The sequence below is a fragment of the Macaca fascicularis genome, chromosome Y, assembly GCF_037993035.2.
Source record: "Macaca fascicularis isolate 582-1 chromosome Y, T2T-MFA8v1.1".
Classification (NCBI taxonomy): Eukaryota; Metazoa; Chordata; class Mammalia; order Primates; family Cercopithecidae; genus Macaca; species Macaca fascicularis.
The window spans coordinates 4,533,602-4,546,801 of record NC_132903.1 but is presented as its reverse complement, the minus strand read 5'-3'; the positions used below and the strand labels follow the sequence as shown (position 1 = coordinate 4,546,801).

General features: G+C 36.6%; 1 pseudogene; it reads left to right on the top strand.

Moving 5' to 3' along the window:
* Positions 1-12,407, top strand: part of LOC141409564 (TGF-beta-activated kinase 1 and MAP3K7-binding protein 3-like) — a 38,249-nt pseudogene extending 25,842 nt beyond the window's left edge.
* The last annotated feature ends 793 nt before the right edge of the window (positions 12,408-13,200 follow it).

Genomic DNA, 13,200 nt, shown 5'->3' with positions numbered 1-13,200 from the left:
TCTCTGGGAATCAAGGGCTGGTACTCACTATTCTACCAACTTGCAGATGTCACTAGCTGTCTGCTTTTCATATATGGCTTTTATATTGTTGAGGTTATTTTCCTGTGTTTCATAGTTTCCTGTTTTCCTAGTCTGCTTTTCACATCTGGCTTTTATTATGTTGAGGTTGCATTCCTGTGTTTCCTAGTTTTGAGTGTTTTTCATCATGAAAGTGTTAAATTTTGATAAATGCTGTTCTGCATTGATTGAGATGATTGTATTTTTTACCTTTATTGTACTACAGTGATATATTACACTAATAATTTTCATGGGTTGAACTATTCTTGTATCCCAGAAATAAACCCCACTTGCTCATGGTGTACAATTATTTTATTGTGTCAGTTTTCTAGTATTTTGTTAATCTTTTTCACACCAGTATTCATCAAGAATATTAGTCTGTGATTTTCTTTGCTCCTGGTATTTTTGGCTTTGGTGTGAAGCCACTGGTCCTGGGCTTTTCATTGTTGGAAGGTTTTTCATTATTGATTTCATCTTATTAGTTACTCGTCTGTCAAGATTTTCTGTTAGTGAGTGAGTCTTGGTAGGTGGTGTGTTTCTAGGAATTTTTAACCAGTTCTTCATTTTTATCTATTACCCAATTTGTTTATGTTATTTATAGTTATTATAGTATTATTTTATAATTTTATTTATAGTTATTTATAGTATTATTTTATAATTTTATTTCTGTGATATTTTCTCTTTCATACCTGATTTTCATTGTTTGATGCATTTCCCATTTCTTAGCAAATGTACCAAAAGGTGTGTTAATTTTGTTAGTTTCTTTTTAAGAAAACCAATTCTTATCACTGACTTTCTATTGTTTTTTAAAATTATCTATTTATCTCTGATTTAATCTGTTTATTTTTCCCTTCCTTTTGCTAACTTTCACTTTCATCTGTTTTTTTTTCCCTAGTTCCCTTAGGTATGAAATTAGGTTGTTGACTTAAGTCTTTTTTTTTTTCTTTTTTAATGTACATATTTACATCTATAAATTTCTGCCACTGGATGGCTTTAGCTGCATCCCATAAGTTCTGGTATGTTATATTTTTCTCGAATTTATCTCCAAGTATTTTTTAATGCCCCTTGTGACTTACTTGACTCATTGTGTAAAAGTGTGCAGTATAATTTTCACATATTTATGGATTTTTTTGTTTTCCTTCTGTTGATTTTCTTTCATTCCATTATGATTGAAGAAGATACTTTGTATTATTTCATTCATCTTATATTTGTTAAGACTGGTTTTGTGGCCTAACATGTGGTCCATTCTAGAGATCATTTTGGTAGAGCTTGAGAAGAATGTATATTCTGGATAAAGTATTCTATTTTTGTCATTTGTTCCAATTTATCTATAATGTTGTTCAACTCCTCTATATTCCTGTTGATCGTCTATCTCATTCTGTTATTTAAACTGAGATGTCAAACACATCTGTTACTGTGCTGCTGTCTACTTTTCACTTCAGTCCTGTCAATATTTGATTTACATATTTAGGAACTGGCTGGAACAGTTAGGAACATATTTAGGAACAGGTTGATGGTGGTGCAAATATCTATATTCTTTTATGTTTTTACTAAAATAACCTTTTTATTCTTATATAATATCATTCTCTAACAACTTTTAACTTAATTTTTTTCCTTATGACAGCCATGTCTGTAGTGTTTTTATTATGCTGGAATGTATTTTTCCATATTATGGAATACATTTTTCTATCCTTTCACTTTCAGTCTATGTCCTTAGATCTAAAGTGAATTTGTTGTAGACACGATGTATTTGGATTTTTTAATGCATTCAGGCAACTACATCTCTTGATTGAAAAGTATATTTCATTCACTTTTCTTTTTGAGATAGGGTCTCACTCTCATACCCAGGCTGGAGCACAGTGATGTGATCACAGCTTACTGCAGCATAAACCTGCCTGGCTTGGGTGATACTTCCATCTCAGCCTCTGGAATAGCTGGGACTACAGGCGTGTGCTACCACATGCAGCTAATTACTATTTTGTTTTTATTTTTGTTTGTAAAGAAAAAAAAAATGCCACATTACCCAGGCTGGTCTCAAACTTCTGGGTTCAAGTGATTTGCCCACCTTGGCCTCCAAAAGTACTCAGAATATAGGTAAGAACTCACTGTTCCCAAGTATTTCTTACTTTTCTCTGTTTTCTCTTGCTGTCTTTCTTTCTGTTTCATTTTATTTTTAGTAACATGTTTTGAATATCTTCTCACATCTTTTTGTGTATATTTATATACTATATGATTATCATTGTAATCACATGAACTGTATTAAAATTATACATTCTAAATTTAGAAAAAGTCTACTCTTTTAGTTATACCTCATTTATATCATACATTACATGTTTAGATGTTACCTATTAATATAGATTTGTGTTTTTTAAGTTTTGTCTTCATGTTCTGTGCACCAAAATTAAATAATACAGTTTACTATATTTGTTCAGGTATTTATCTTAATGGATAATTTTATATTTCTCTATCACATCATGTTTCTGTCCACTGTCTTCATTTCATTGTGAAGGACTCCCTTTAGCATTTCTTATAGAGTAGATCTGATCATATTATACATCCTCAGCATTTACTTATTTTGGAATGTCTTCATTTCAGAAGAAAAGTTTTGTCAGATACCACTGACAGTTTTTTTCTTTCAATGTTTGAATATTTCATCCCACCTCTTTTTTTTGGCTTATAAGGTGTCTGTTGAGAAATCCCTTCATAATCTTATTTAAGCTTCTTTGTGTGTGATGAGCCATTTTTTTTTTAAGTTTTTTTTTATTTTTATTTTTTTCTTCTTGTTGTTCAGGTTGGAGTGCAATGGTGTGATCTCAGCCCACCTCAACTTCTGCCTCCCTGTTTCAAGTGATTCTCTTGCCTCAGGCTCCCAAGTAGGTAGGATTACAGGCATGCACCACCATGCCCAGCTAATTTTGTATTTTTAGTAGAGACGGGGTTTCTCCATGTTGGTCAGGTGGTCTTGAACTCCTGACCTCAGGTGATCCACTCGCCTCAGCCTTGCAAAGTGCTGGGATTGCTGGTGTGAGCCATTGCACCTGGCCAATGAATCACTTTTGTTTTTCTGCTTTCAACATTTTCTCTGACTTTAGTCAGAGTCAATGTGATGTGATATATCTTGGTGTGGTTCTCTTTGAGTTTTTTCTCTTTCAAAAATGTTTGGGCTTCTTGAATTTCTATGGCTTTTTCTTGGTATATTATTTCTTCACATATGTGTTCTGTTTCTTTCTTGCTTTCTTTTGGCATTGCCATAATGCTTACATTGCTCTGTTTGATAATATATGATAAATTCCTTGGCCTCTTTGTTTTTCTTTACTCTTTTTACTTTTTGAATCTCTGACTTGATTATTTCAAATGCTATTTAATCCATATAGAGAATTTTTCAGTTTAAAAAAAATTTCTGTCTAGATGTTGTAGGTTTGTTTTTTTGTTTTTGTTTTTGTTTTGGTTTTGGTTTTGGTTTTGTTTTGTTTTGTTTCTGAGATGGGGTTTCACTCTTGTTGCCCAGTTTGGAGTGCAATGGCATGATCTCAGCTCACTGCAACATCTAGCCCCTGGGTTCAAGCAATTCTTTTGCCTCAGCCTCCCAAGTAACTGCGATTACAGGCATGCGCTACCACAACTGGCTAATTTTTGTATTTTTAGTAGAGAGAGGGTTTCACCATGTTGGTCAGGCTGGTCTCACACTCCTTACCTCAGGTGATCCACACCCCTCAGCTTACGAAAGTGCTGGGATCACAGGCATGAGCCACCGTGCTCAGCCTAGATGTTGTAGTTTTTAAAATGATTTCTACTTCTTTGTTGAATTTCTCTTTTTGTTCATATTTCATTTCCTGATTTTCTTTAGTTTTCAGGAATTCTCATGGCAGTTATTTTAAGTTTTGTCTGACTGCTTATAAATCTCCATTTCTTTAGGTTTGGTCACTTGGGTTTCATTTTAACTTCTACAATTTGCCCACAATTCTGTTTCTTTCAATCATATGTAAACTTTTGCTGCAATCTGAACTGTTGGAAGGGAAAAAAGAGACACATCTCTTCTAGTCTTAACATACTGGCTTAGAGCAAGGGAAGAGCTTGACCAATCAGTTCAGAGGTTTTGGAACATCCCAGATTTTTCCTGCGATGTTGATTCTTCTAAGTTTTGCATGCAGAACTGTGTCTCTAAATGGCTACCGTCTCCACATTTTTCATCAACTTTCAAGTTATGCTGCCAGTCCTATTAGTGTTTAGGTGAAAGTAGTGTTTCAGAAAATCTCAGACAAATCAAAACACTGAATGCAAAATGCCCTGTTTGCTCTGCCAAAGAATGATTCTTAGTTTAGGGAGGTTTCCTCCTGGATATGGTATTACAGGAAAATAGCTTGTTATATGACAAGAGTAATGTCATTTTGAAGCAAAATTGCCATCATGATCAATATTTTACACCTGTAGCAATGTCTTTAAACACTCCCTGTAGCATTGCTAAACCCTCCTAAAGATGCTTATATAACCTCCCCAATGGCCACAAGTTTTCCCAGAAAGTCTTAGGTATGGCCAGATGCACAGTTTTATCCAAAATGCTTCCTTCACCATCTTGCAGCTGCAGATACATCACTTCTGTTTGTCTCCGTTAGGTTTTTTGTTTGTTTGTTTGTTTTTCTGAGAAACTGGATTTGTCAGCCTCTTTCTTTCTTTTTTCTCTCCTCCTCCTCCTCCTCCTCATCCTCCTCCTTCTTCTTCTTCTCCTTCTCCTCCTCCTCCTTCTTCCCCTTCTCCTTCTTCTCCTTCTTCTCTTTCTTCTTCTTCTTCTTCTTCCTTTTTTTTGAGATACACTTTCTCTCTGTTGCCCAGGCTGGAGTACAGTGGTGTGATCTCAGCTCACTGCAAATTCCATCTCCCGAATTCAAATTATTCTCCTGCCTCAGCCTCCTGAGTAGCTTAGATTACAGACATGCACCACCATGCCCAGCTAATTTTTGTATTTTTAGCAGAGATGGGGTTTCACCACGTGGGCCAAGCTGGTCTTGAACTCTTGATGTCAAGGGATCCTCCCACCTCTGCCTCCCAAAGTGCTGGAATTACAGGTGTGAGCCACGATAACTTGCCCTGTCAGCCTCTTTCTTTGGCGTCTCAGCTCCATTGGCCTTTAGGTGTAGATTTACATATACCTACTCACTGCAAAACAACTGTGGTTTTCCTAGGGGAAGGGATATACACAGGTATGAAAATGCTTCAAATTTTCTAACCACTTGCTGGAATCCCTTCTGGGTTTTATGTTGGCCTGGGGACTTTTTGTCAGCATGTCTTTAGGGTTCTCACAAAGATGTTCTGGCCCATATAGCATCGTTATCTGGGTGTCTCTCTGAGAAAAGCTGGGCTTGTAGCTTCCTAATCTTCTGTTTACTGATGGTACTCTGCCAATCTATCTTCAAATTGGTGAGTTTGATCTATTTAAATTTAACATAATTTAAATAAGGAAAGAGTTAATTCTGCCATTTTGCTACTTGTTTCTATTTGTTCCTCAATTCCACCACAACTGTCTTCTATTTAGTTTAACTTGTTGTCTGTAATATGTCATTTTGAATTCCCTTTTATTTACTTTTCTGTATTTTTAAAGTTGTTTTCTTAGCTGTTACCCTGGGGATTAAAATTATCATTTTAACCTTTAACCTTATCAAAACCTACTGGATTAATACCAATTTAAATTTAATAGTATACAAAAACTCTAGATTAGGACGATTGAGATTAGGAAGCTACAGGCACATCTCACCACCTTTGTTTTGTATTGTCACAGATGACATCTTTGTAAGTTGTGTGTCCATTGACATAGATTGGAAATTATTGTTTTATGCATTTTTCTTCAAAATTGTATAGAAAAAGGAATTACACAAACCAAAAATTTAACAATAATGGCTTTTGTATTTAACTGTGTATTTGCCTTTGCCAGTGTTTTTCTATTTCTTCATATAGTATCAATTTTCTGCCCTGTGCCTTTTTATTTTATTTTCCTCTTAATATTGCTGTAGGGCAGATAGCAAAATAATCAATTTGTTTATCTGGAAATGTCTTAATTTCACCTTTATTTTACATTGGGAATTGTTGGTGCAATAAAATTCATGGTTAATGTGGTTTCTTTTAGTGCTTTGAATATGCCATTCTAAGGACTGGATTTATGGTGTTTAATGGGCCTTTAATGTTATCAAGGATCCCATTTTCACAATTTGCTTCTCTCCAGCTGCTTTCAAAGTTCTCTGTTTTTTGTCATTTTCCAGTTTGATTATATTGTGTCTCAGTGTGAATCTCTTTTATTAGTTGATTCTGCTTAGAGTTTATGAATCTTCTTAAGTTTTTAGATTCATGTATTTTATCAAATTTGGGAGCTTTTACCTGTTATTTCTTCAAATATTATCTGTCTTTTCAACTTATTTCCAACTTTCAACTCACATAATGCATATAGTAGTCATTTGGTCACGTCCCACAAGTCTCTAAGAGTATGATAATTTTTAAAATTCTTTTTATTTTCTACTTCTCAGACTAGATGATTACAGTTTACTTATCTGCAAGATCACTTATTCTTACTTTTTTTTTCTTTTTCTTTTTACTTGAGGCAGAGTCTTGCTCTGTTGCCAGGCTAGAGTGCAGTGGCATGATATCGATTCACTCCAACCTCCACATCCTGGGTTCAAATGATTCCCCTGCCTCATACTCCTGAGTAGCTGGGACTACAGGTGTACACCACCACACCTGGCTAATTTTTTGTATTGTAGTAGAGACAGGATTCCACCATGTTGGCCAGGATGATCTCAAACTCCTGACCTTGGGATGTGCCCTTCTCAGCTTCCCAAAGTGCCAGGATTACTGGTGTGAGCCACCGTTCCCAGACTTTTTTTTTTTAAAGCTTCAATATGCTTCTGAACCTCCCTACTGGATTTTTTATTTCACTTACTGTATTTTTAACTCTAAAATTACTGTTAGTTATCTTTTAAAATAATTACCTATTACCTGTATTTCTATTCTTATATATTTTTCTTGATTAGTTCTTTGTCTTCAGTTTCCATTAGTTGCTTAAGCATGTATAGAACAGTTGATTTAAAGTTTGTCTAAACCCAACATTTTGGTTCCCCCAAAACAGTTTTTGTAATTTTTTCTTGTTAATGAGTGTGCTTTCTTGTATCTTTGTATTCTGCATCTGTTTTGTTGAAAAGTGGATATTTTGAACGTTATTACATATACAAGTAAGAAAGAAAAGAGGAAGAGGAGAAAAAGGAAATGCTTTTCTATGTCTTTGTTGATTGACTGTACATTGGAACACTTCTTCAATGCTTAGCGTGGCCAATTTACAATACTCTCTTAGCCTTCTTTCTTGCCTGAGTGTAAAGACACAAAAAACACTAAAGTTTTTGCCGTATTGTGTTTACAGGTGTTTCCTAAGCATGTATGTGGCTTTATAGGTGTCTCTGATACATAGCAGTCTTTAAAAGACCCTATTTTCTCCTAAAATTTTACTCTATGTCCTTTCCTTTTAGGCTTTCATTGTGTCTACTATGGTCTTCAACATTGTCGTTTCTTGTTGCTGTTCCTGTTTTACTGCCAACAGTAGAGGCTTATTAATTTGGCTTTTCTTGAGGACCACATGAACTCCAAGCTAGGTAAGGCAAAGCAACATACCTTATGAAAGTCCATAAAATAATTTCCATTAAAGTCAAACAAAAACTATTCATTTTCTTGGAGCAAGGTTCATTTTGTTCCTTATGAAACTGAGTACACACACACCACGTATGTGGGCTATCATCTTCACGTTTTCTGGCACGCTAGGAAAAGAGGTGGAACTAGGTTAAGTTAAAAGACAATACAACACTAATGTGCTGTAGTGGCTTTTTTACTTGCTAAGATTTTTGGCTTTTGGTTTTTGGTTTTGGTATACTTTTGACTATTTTTGGATTTCTGATAAGGCTGATTCTAATACTTTTTGCCAAGCATTTTAGTATTTTTGGGGAGGGATCGCCTTCAGGGAGTGCTAACTTCAGTTTTTGGTTTCTGCTTTATTTTGTAAGAGCAGTTTACTTCAAAACTGTATTGCTGCTGTAATAGTGTTAGATCTTATTTATAGAGAAACATATGTTAGAAATGCCCTTGTAATCTCTCTGTGTCTAACATGATTTCTCTTTAGGTATTGACCAGCTCATTTTTCATACAGAAGTGTTGGAGCACTGACCGTACCTAGAAATACCTGTGTTTCTTTTGTACATAATTTATTGCAAAGATTTCTTGAATTGAATTTGTCTTATTAGGAAATGGGAGAACACAGGACTAAGGAGGAAGAAACTGATTTGGAGCCCATATGATGGGAAATGTAGAGGGTTAAAGAGGCTACGTTGAAGAGTTTAAATAGAAAGGGATATTCTTGTGGAAAAGAAAGGTTGGTTTTCCCTTCCCTTATTATTTATATCACTAGACAACTCTCAGGAATAAGATGAGACTGAAATAGTAAGGTGAGAAGGGGAAACAGAGAGAGAGATGAGGAGCAGCAGCTAAAAACTTTTGGCTCTTTGTTGAAAACAGGAGTTTTTCTTCCAGTTTTTCTTGTTGTAAAACAGAGTTGTCCACTGAGGAAGTTTTACTGTTCCCAAACCCCATCTCTTCTTGCAGAAATCCCCCATCCTGTCTTTATCTTGTATTTTGCACTAAATGTTTTAGTTCCCCCAAATTTAGATGTTGAGATCCTAAACCACAATGTAAGGGAATTAGGAGTTAGGGTCTATGGGAATTTAACTAGGTAATAAAGACAGATCCCTTGTGAATGACATTAGTACCATTATAAAAGATTTGAGAGCTTTTGCTTTCTTATTTATTTATTTAATTTATTTTTGTCTTCTCTGTCATAGAGGAATACAGTAAAAAGAGGGCTGTCTGCAAACTGAGAAATAGGCATTCACCATTTGGTTCTGGACACCTGATCATTTGACATCTGGACATTGGGTCTGCTGGCACCTTGATCTTAGACTTCAGCCTCCAGAACTGTGAGAAAATTTCTTCTGTTTAAGGTACGCAGTCTATGGTAATTTGAACTAGCAACCTGAAGTGACCAGACATGAGAAAGAAGCCTTAAGAGGAAATGAAGATTTCAGGAATGTGGAAAAAAATAAGTAGTTATGACAGTGATATAAGTTAGAATCTGCAGACTTAGCAGGAGGGGGCGACACGGGATAGAACAGAGGGAGATTGTTTCTTGAGTGCACATGGAAAGGCAAAATTTGGCACTAAATTTTTATGACTTTGATAGGTAAAATGAATAGAATTTTCTCACTAGCCAAAGAGTTTTATATTGGCTGGAGAAGTATAATTCCAACTAACAAAAAAACTTTTTGCCTTCGAAGTTAACATAAAAACCCATTTTAGTGGTTTGATTAATATACTGCCACTAGTTTTAGAATAAAGTGAAATGTAACACCAAATGACTAATTCTTATACTCATAAGTGGAAAAGTAAATATTTTAATTGTTATATCCATGATAGTTCTATTGCCTTGGACTTTTCCATAACAGGTGTTTTTTCTCAGTGGATGCCTGTCCTACATTCAGTTTGACATGGATCACATAATTTTCCTACCTGCAAACTGAGTTTTCTTCTCCTTCAGAAAATGAAAAAACCAAAGCAAAAGTTGACAAGTAGGATGTAATTAAACTTAAGAGCTTCAGCACAGCAAAAGAAACTACCAACATAGTAAACAGACAACCACAGAATGGGAGAAAATTTTTGCAATCTCTGCATCTGACAAAGGTCTAATTTCCATATCCAGTGTCTGTAAGGAACTCAAAATATGTGTAAGGAAAAATAATCCTATTAACAAGTGAGCAAAAGACATAAACAGACACTTTTCAAAAGAAGACCTACATTTGGCCAACAAATATATGAAAAAAACCCTCAACATCACTGATCACTAGAGAAATGCAAATCAGAAACCACAATTAAGGGAAGCGTTCAAGTTGGCAGAATAGAAACTGCCCCAGTCTGTAGCTCTCAGTGAGACCAATGCAGAAGGCAGGTGACTTCTACATTTCCAACTGAGGTACCCTGTTCATCTCTTTGGGACAGGTTAGGCAGTAGGTGCAGCCCACAGACAGCAAGTAGAAGCAGGGTGTGGTATTGCTTCACCTAGGAAGTGCATGGAGCTGAGGACCTCCCTCCTCCGACCAAAGGAAGTAGTAAGGGACTATGCTACCCACACAGGCTACTACGCTTTTCCCATGGGTTTTTGCAATCTACGTAGCAGGAGATTCCCTTGTCAGCCTACACCACCAGGACCCCGGCTTGAAATTCTCACTGCCAGCTTAGCAGTCTGGAGTCTGCCTGGGATGATTGAGTTTGGTAGCGGAGGGGTGACCTTCATTATTATGGCTTTAGTAGGCAGTTTTCCCCTAACAATGCTAAGGAAAGTGTGCAGAATTCACTACAGTGCAGCAAAGCGGCTGTGGTCAGACTGGTTCTCTAGATTTCTCCTGACTGGGCAGCCTATCTCTGCAGAAAATCCAGCAGCTCCAGTCAGGGGCTTACAGAGAGAACTCTCATATCCTTGGGACAGAGCATGTCAGGGGAGGGTCGGCAGCAGTCTTAGGTTTGGAAGACTTAATCTCTCCTGCCTCCCAGCTCTGAAGAGAGCAGCTGATGCCAATAAGGAGGTTTCTGCCACCATACAGGATTAGCTCTGCTAAGGGACACACTGCCTCCTAAGCAGGCTCCTACTCCCATGCCTCCTTACTGGGAGAGACCACCAAACAGGGGACAACAGACACCTCATACAGGAGAGCTAGAGGTGATAACACATCAGTGTCCCTCTGGGATGAAGCTTCCAGAAGAAGGAGCAGGCAGCAATCTTTCCTGTTCTGCATCTTCCATTGGTGATAGTCAGAAGAACAGGGTCTAGAGTGGATCCCCAGCATATTGCAGCAAACCTGCGAAACGGGCCTGACTGTTAGAAGAAAAACCAACACACAGAAAACAACAACAACATCAACAGAAAGACCCTCCACAAAAACCCATCCAAAGGTCATCAGTCTCATTGATCAAAGGTACATAAATCCACAAAGATGAGGAAAAAACAGTGCAAAAATACTGAAAATTCCAAAAGCCAGAAAGCTGCTTCTCCTCCAAGTAATCAGAACACCTCCCTGGCAACATCACATACTGGATGAAGGATGGTTAGGGAACCGATATGATGAAAGAATCGGGGAAAATTTTGTAGCCCAGCATGCAATTTAAATGTCCACATAGAGAAAGCTCAGAGATCCCCAAGTGCACACAGTTCTAAAAGTCTTCTGCATGGTACATTGTATTCAAACTGTCTAAAGTTAAAAATAAAGAGAATTCTAGAAATAGCAAAAGTTTCTGGTCACTTCGAAATCCTCATCAGACTAAGAATTTTTTTTCAGTACATACCTTACAGGCCAGGAGAGAATGTGATGATATATTTAAAGTGCTGAAAGAACAAAACTGTTAATCAAGGATAATATATTCAATAAAGTTATCCTTCATAAATAAAGGAGAAATAAATTATTTTCCAGATAAGCAAAGGTGAAAAAATTTATCACCATTTGCCCTATAAGAAAGGTTTAAGGGAATTTTATATCTAGAAGTGAAACAACAGTGTCTATCATGGTGAAAACACACACTACTATAAAACCCACTGGTAGTGCAAACACACAAATAAGGAAGAGAAAGACTTCAAATGTAATTACTACAGAAAATCACGAAATTACAATGATAAACAAAGAGAAAGAAAAGAAAAGGGCTATACAAAACCACCAGAATTCAATTAATAAAATTACAGAAATTAGCCCTCAGATATTAATAACTGCTGGGAATAGGCCCTAAGCCTGTCATAAACAGGCCTTAAAGAAACTGGCCATAAACAGGATTTCTGCAGCAATGTGACATGCTCATTATGGCTATGATGCACACTGTTAGAAGCTGTTGGTTTACTGGAGCAGGGCAAGGAACACCTGGCCCACCTGGAGCAGAAAACTGCTCAAACCACAAACAATAGCAGGAGCAGCCTGTGCCTTAACAACATGCTTTTGCTGCAGATAATCAGCAAGAGCCTGTTTCTCTACTCCTCAGGTAAGAATGCTTTCTTTCCCATAAGAAATGCTTTTAGCTAATCCATAGCCTATAAAAACAATGCTTACCACTGGCTTACTGTCAATAAATATACGGGTCAAACTCTGTTCATGGCTCTCAGCTCTGAAGCCTGTTAGCCCCTCATCCCACTTTGCACTTTAGTTCTGTGTCTGTGTTTTCAATTCCTCTAGGGCCGCTGGGTTGGAGTCTCCATGACCGAGGTGGTCTTGGCAAATAACCTTGAATGTGAATAGATTAAATTGTCCACTTGAAAGATATATGCTGGCTAAATGGGCTTTCCTGAATAATTGAACTACATTCTGCCTGCAAGAACTCATATTGTGCATTAGGACAAATACAGACTAAAAGTAAAAGGATGGAAAAAAATATTCCAGGCAAACAGAAATCAGGGTGCCAAAAAATACTATTAGCCAATTGTAAATGTAGCTACTATAGAAGTAGCTATGTTTACATAAAATAAACTTACATTCAAAAAAGCAAAAAGAATCCAATAAGATCTTTATATAATGATAAAGGGATCGATTCAGCAAGAGGATATACCAATTCTAAATATATATGCAACCAAAATTATAACTGCCAGAAATATAAAGTGAATATTATTAAAGGGAAAGGGATACTCACATACAATAGTAATTGAAGACTTCAACACTTCACTCTCATCATTAGACAGATCATCTAGATGATAGAAAATTGTCAGATACATTGGATTTAAACTGAGCATTACTACCCATAATCCCAGCTACTTGGGAGTCTGAGGAAGGAGAATCACTTGAACCCAAGATGCAGAGGTTGCAGTGAGCAGAGACCATGCAATTGCACTCCATCCTGGGTGACTAAGAAAGACTCCATTAAAAAAAAAAAAATCATATGCATTACCAAGTGGACCTAACAGATGTCTAGAAAATACTTCATTCAACAGGCACAGAATATACGTTCTTCTAATTAGCACATGGATTATTTTCCATGATAGACCATCTACCAAGGCACAAAAAACAGTTCAACAAGATGGGGCACAGTGGCTCACAC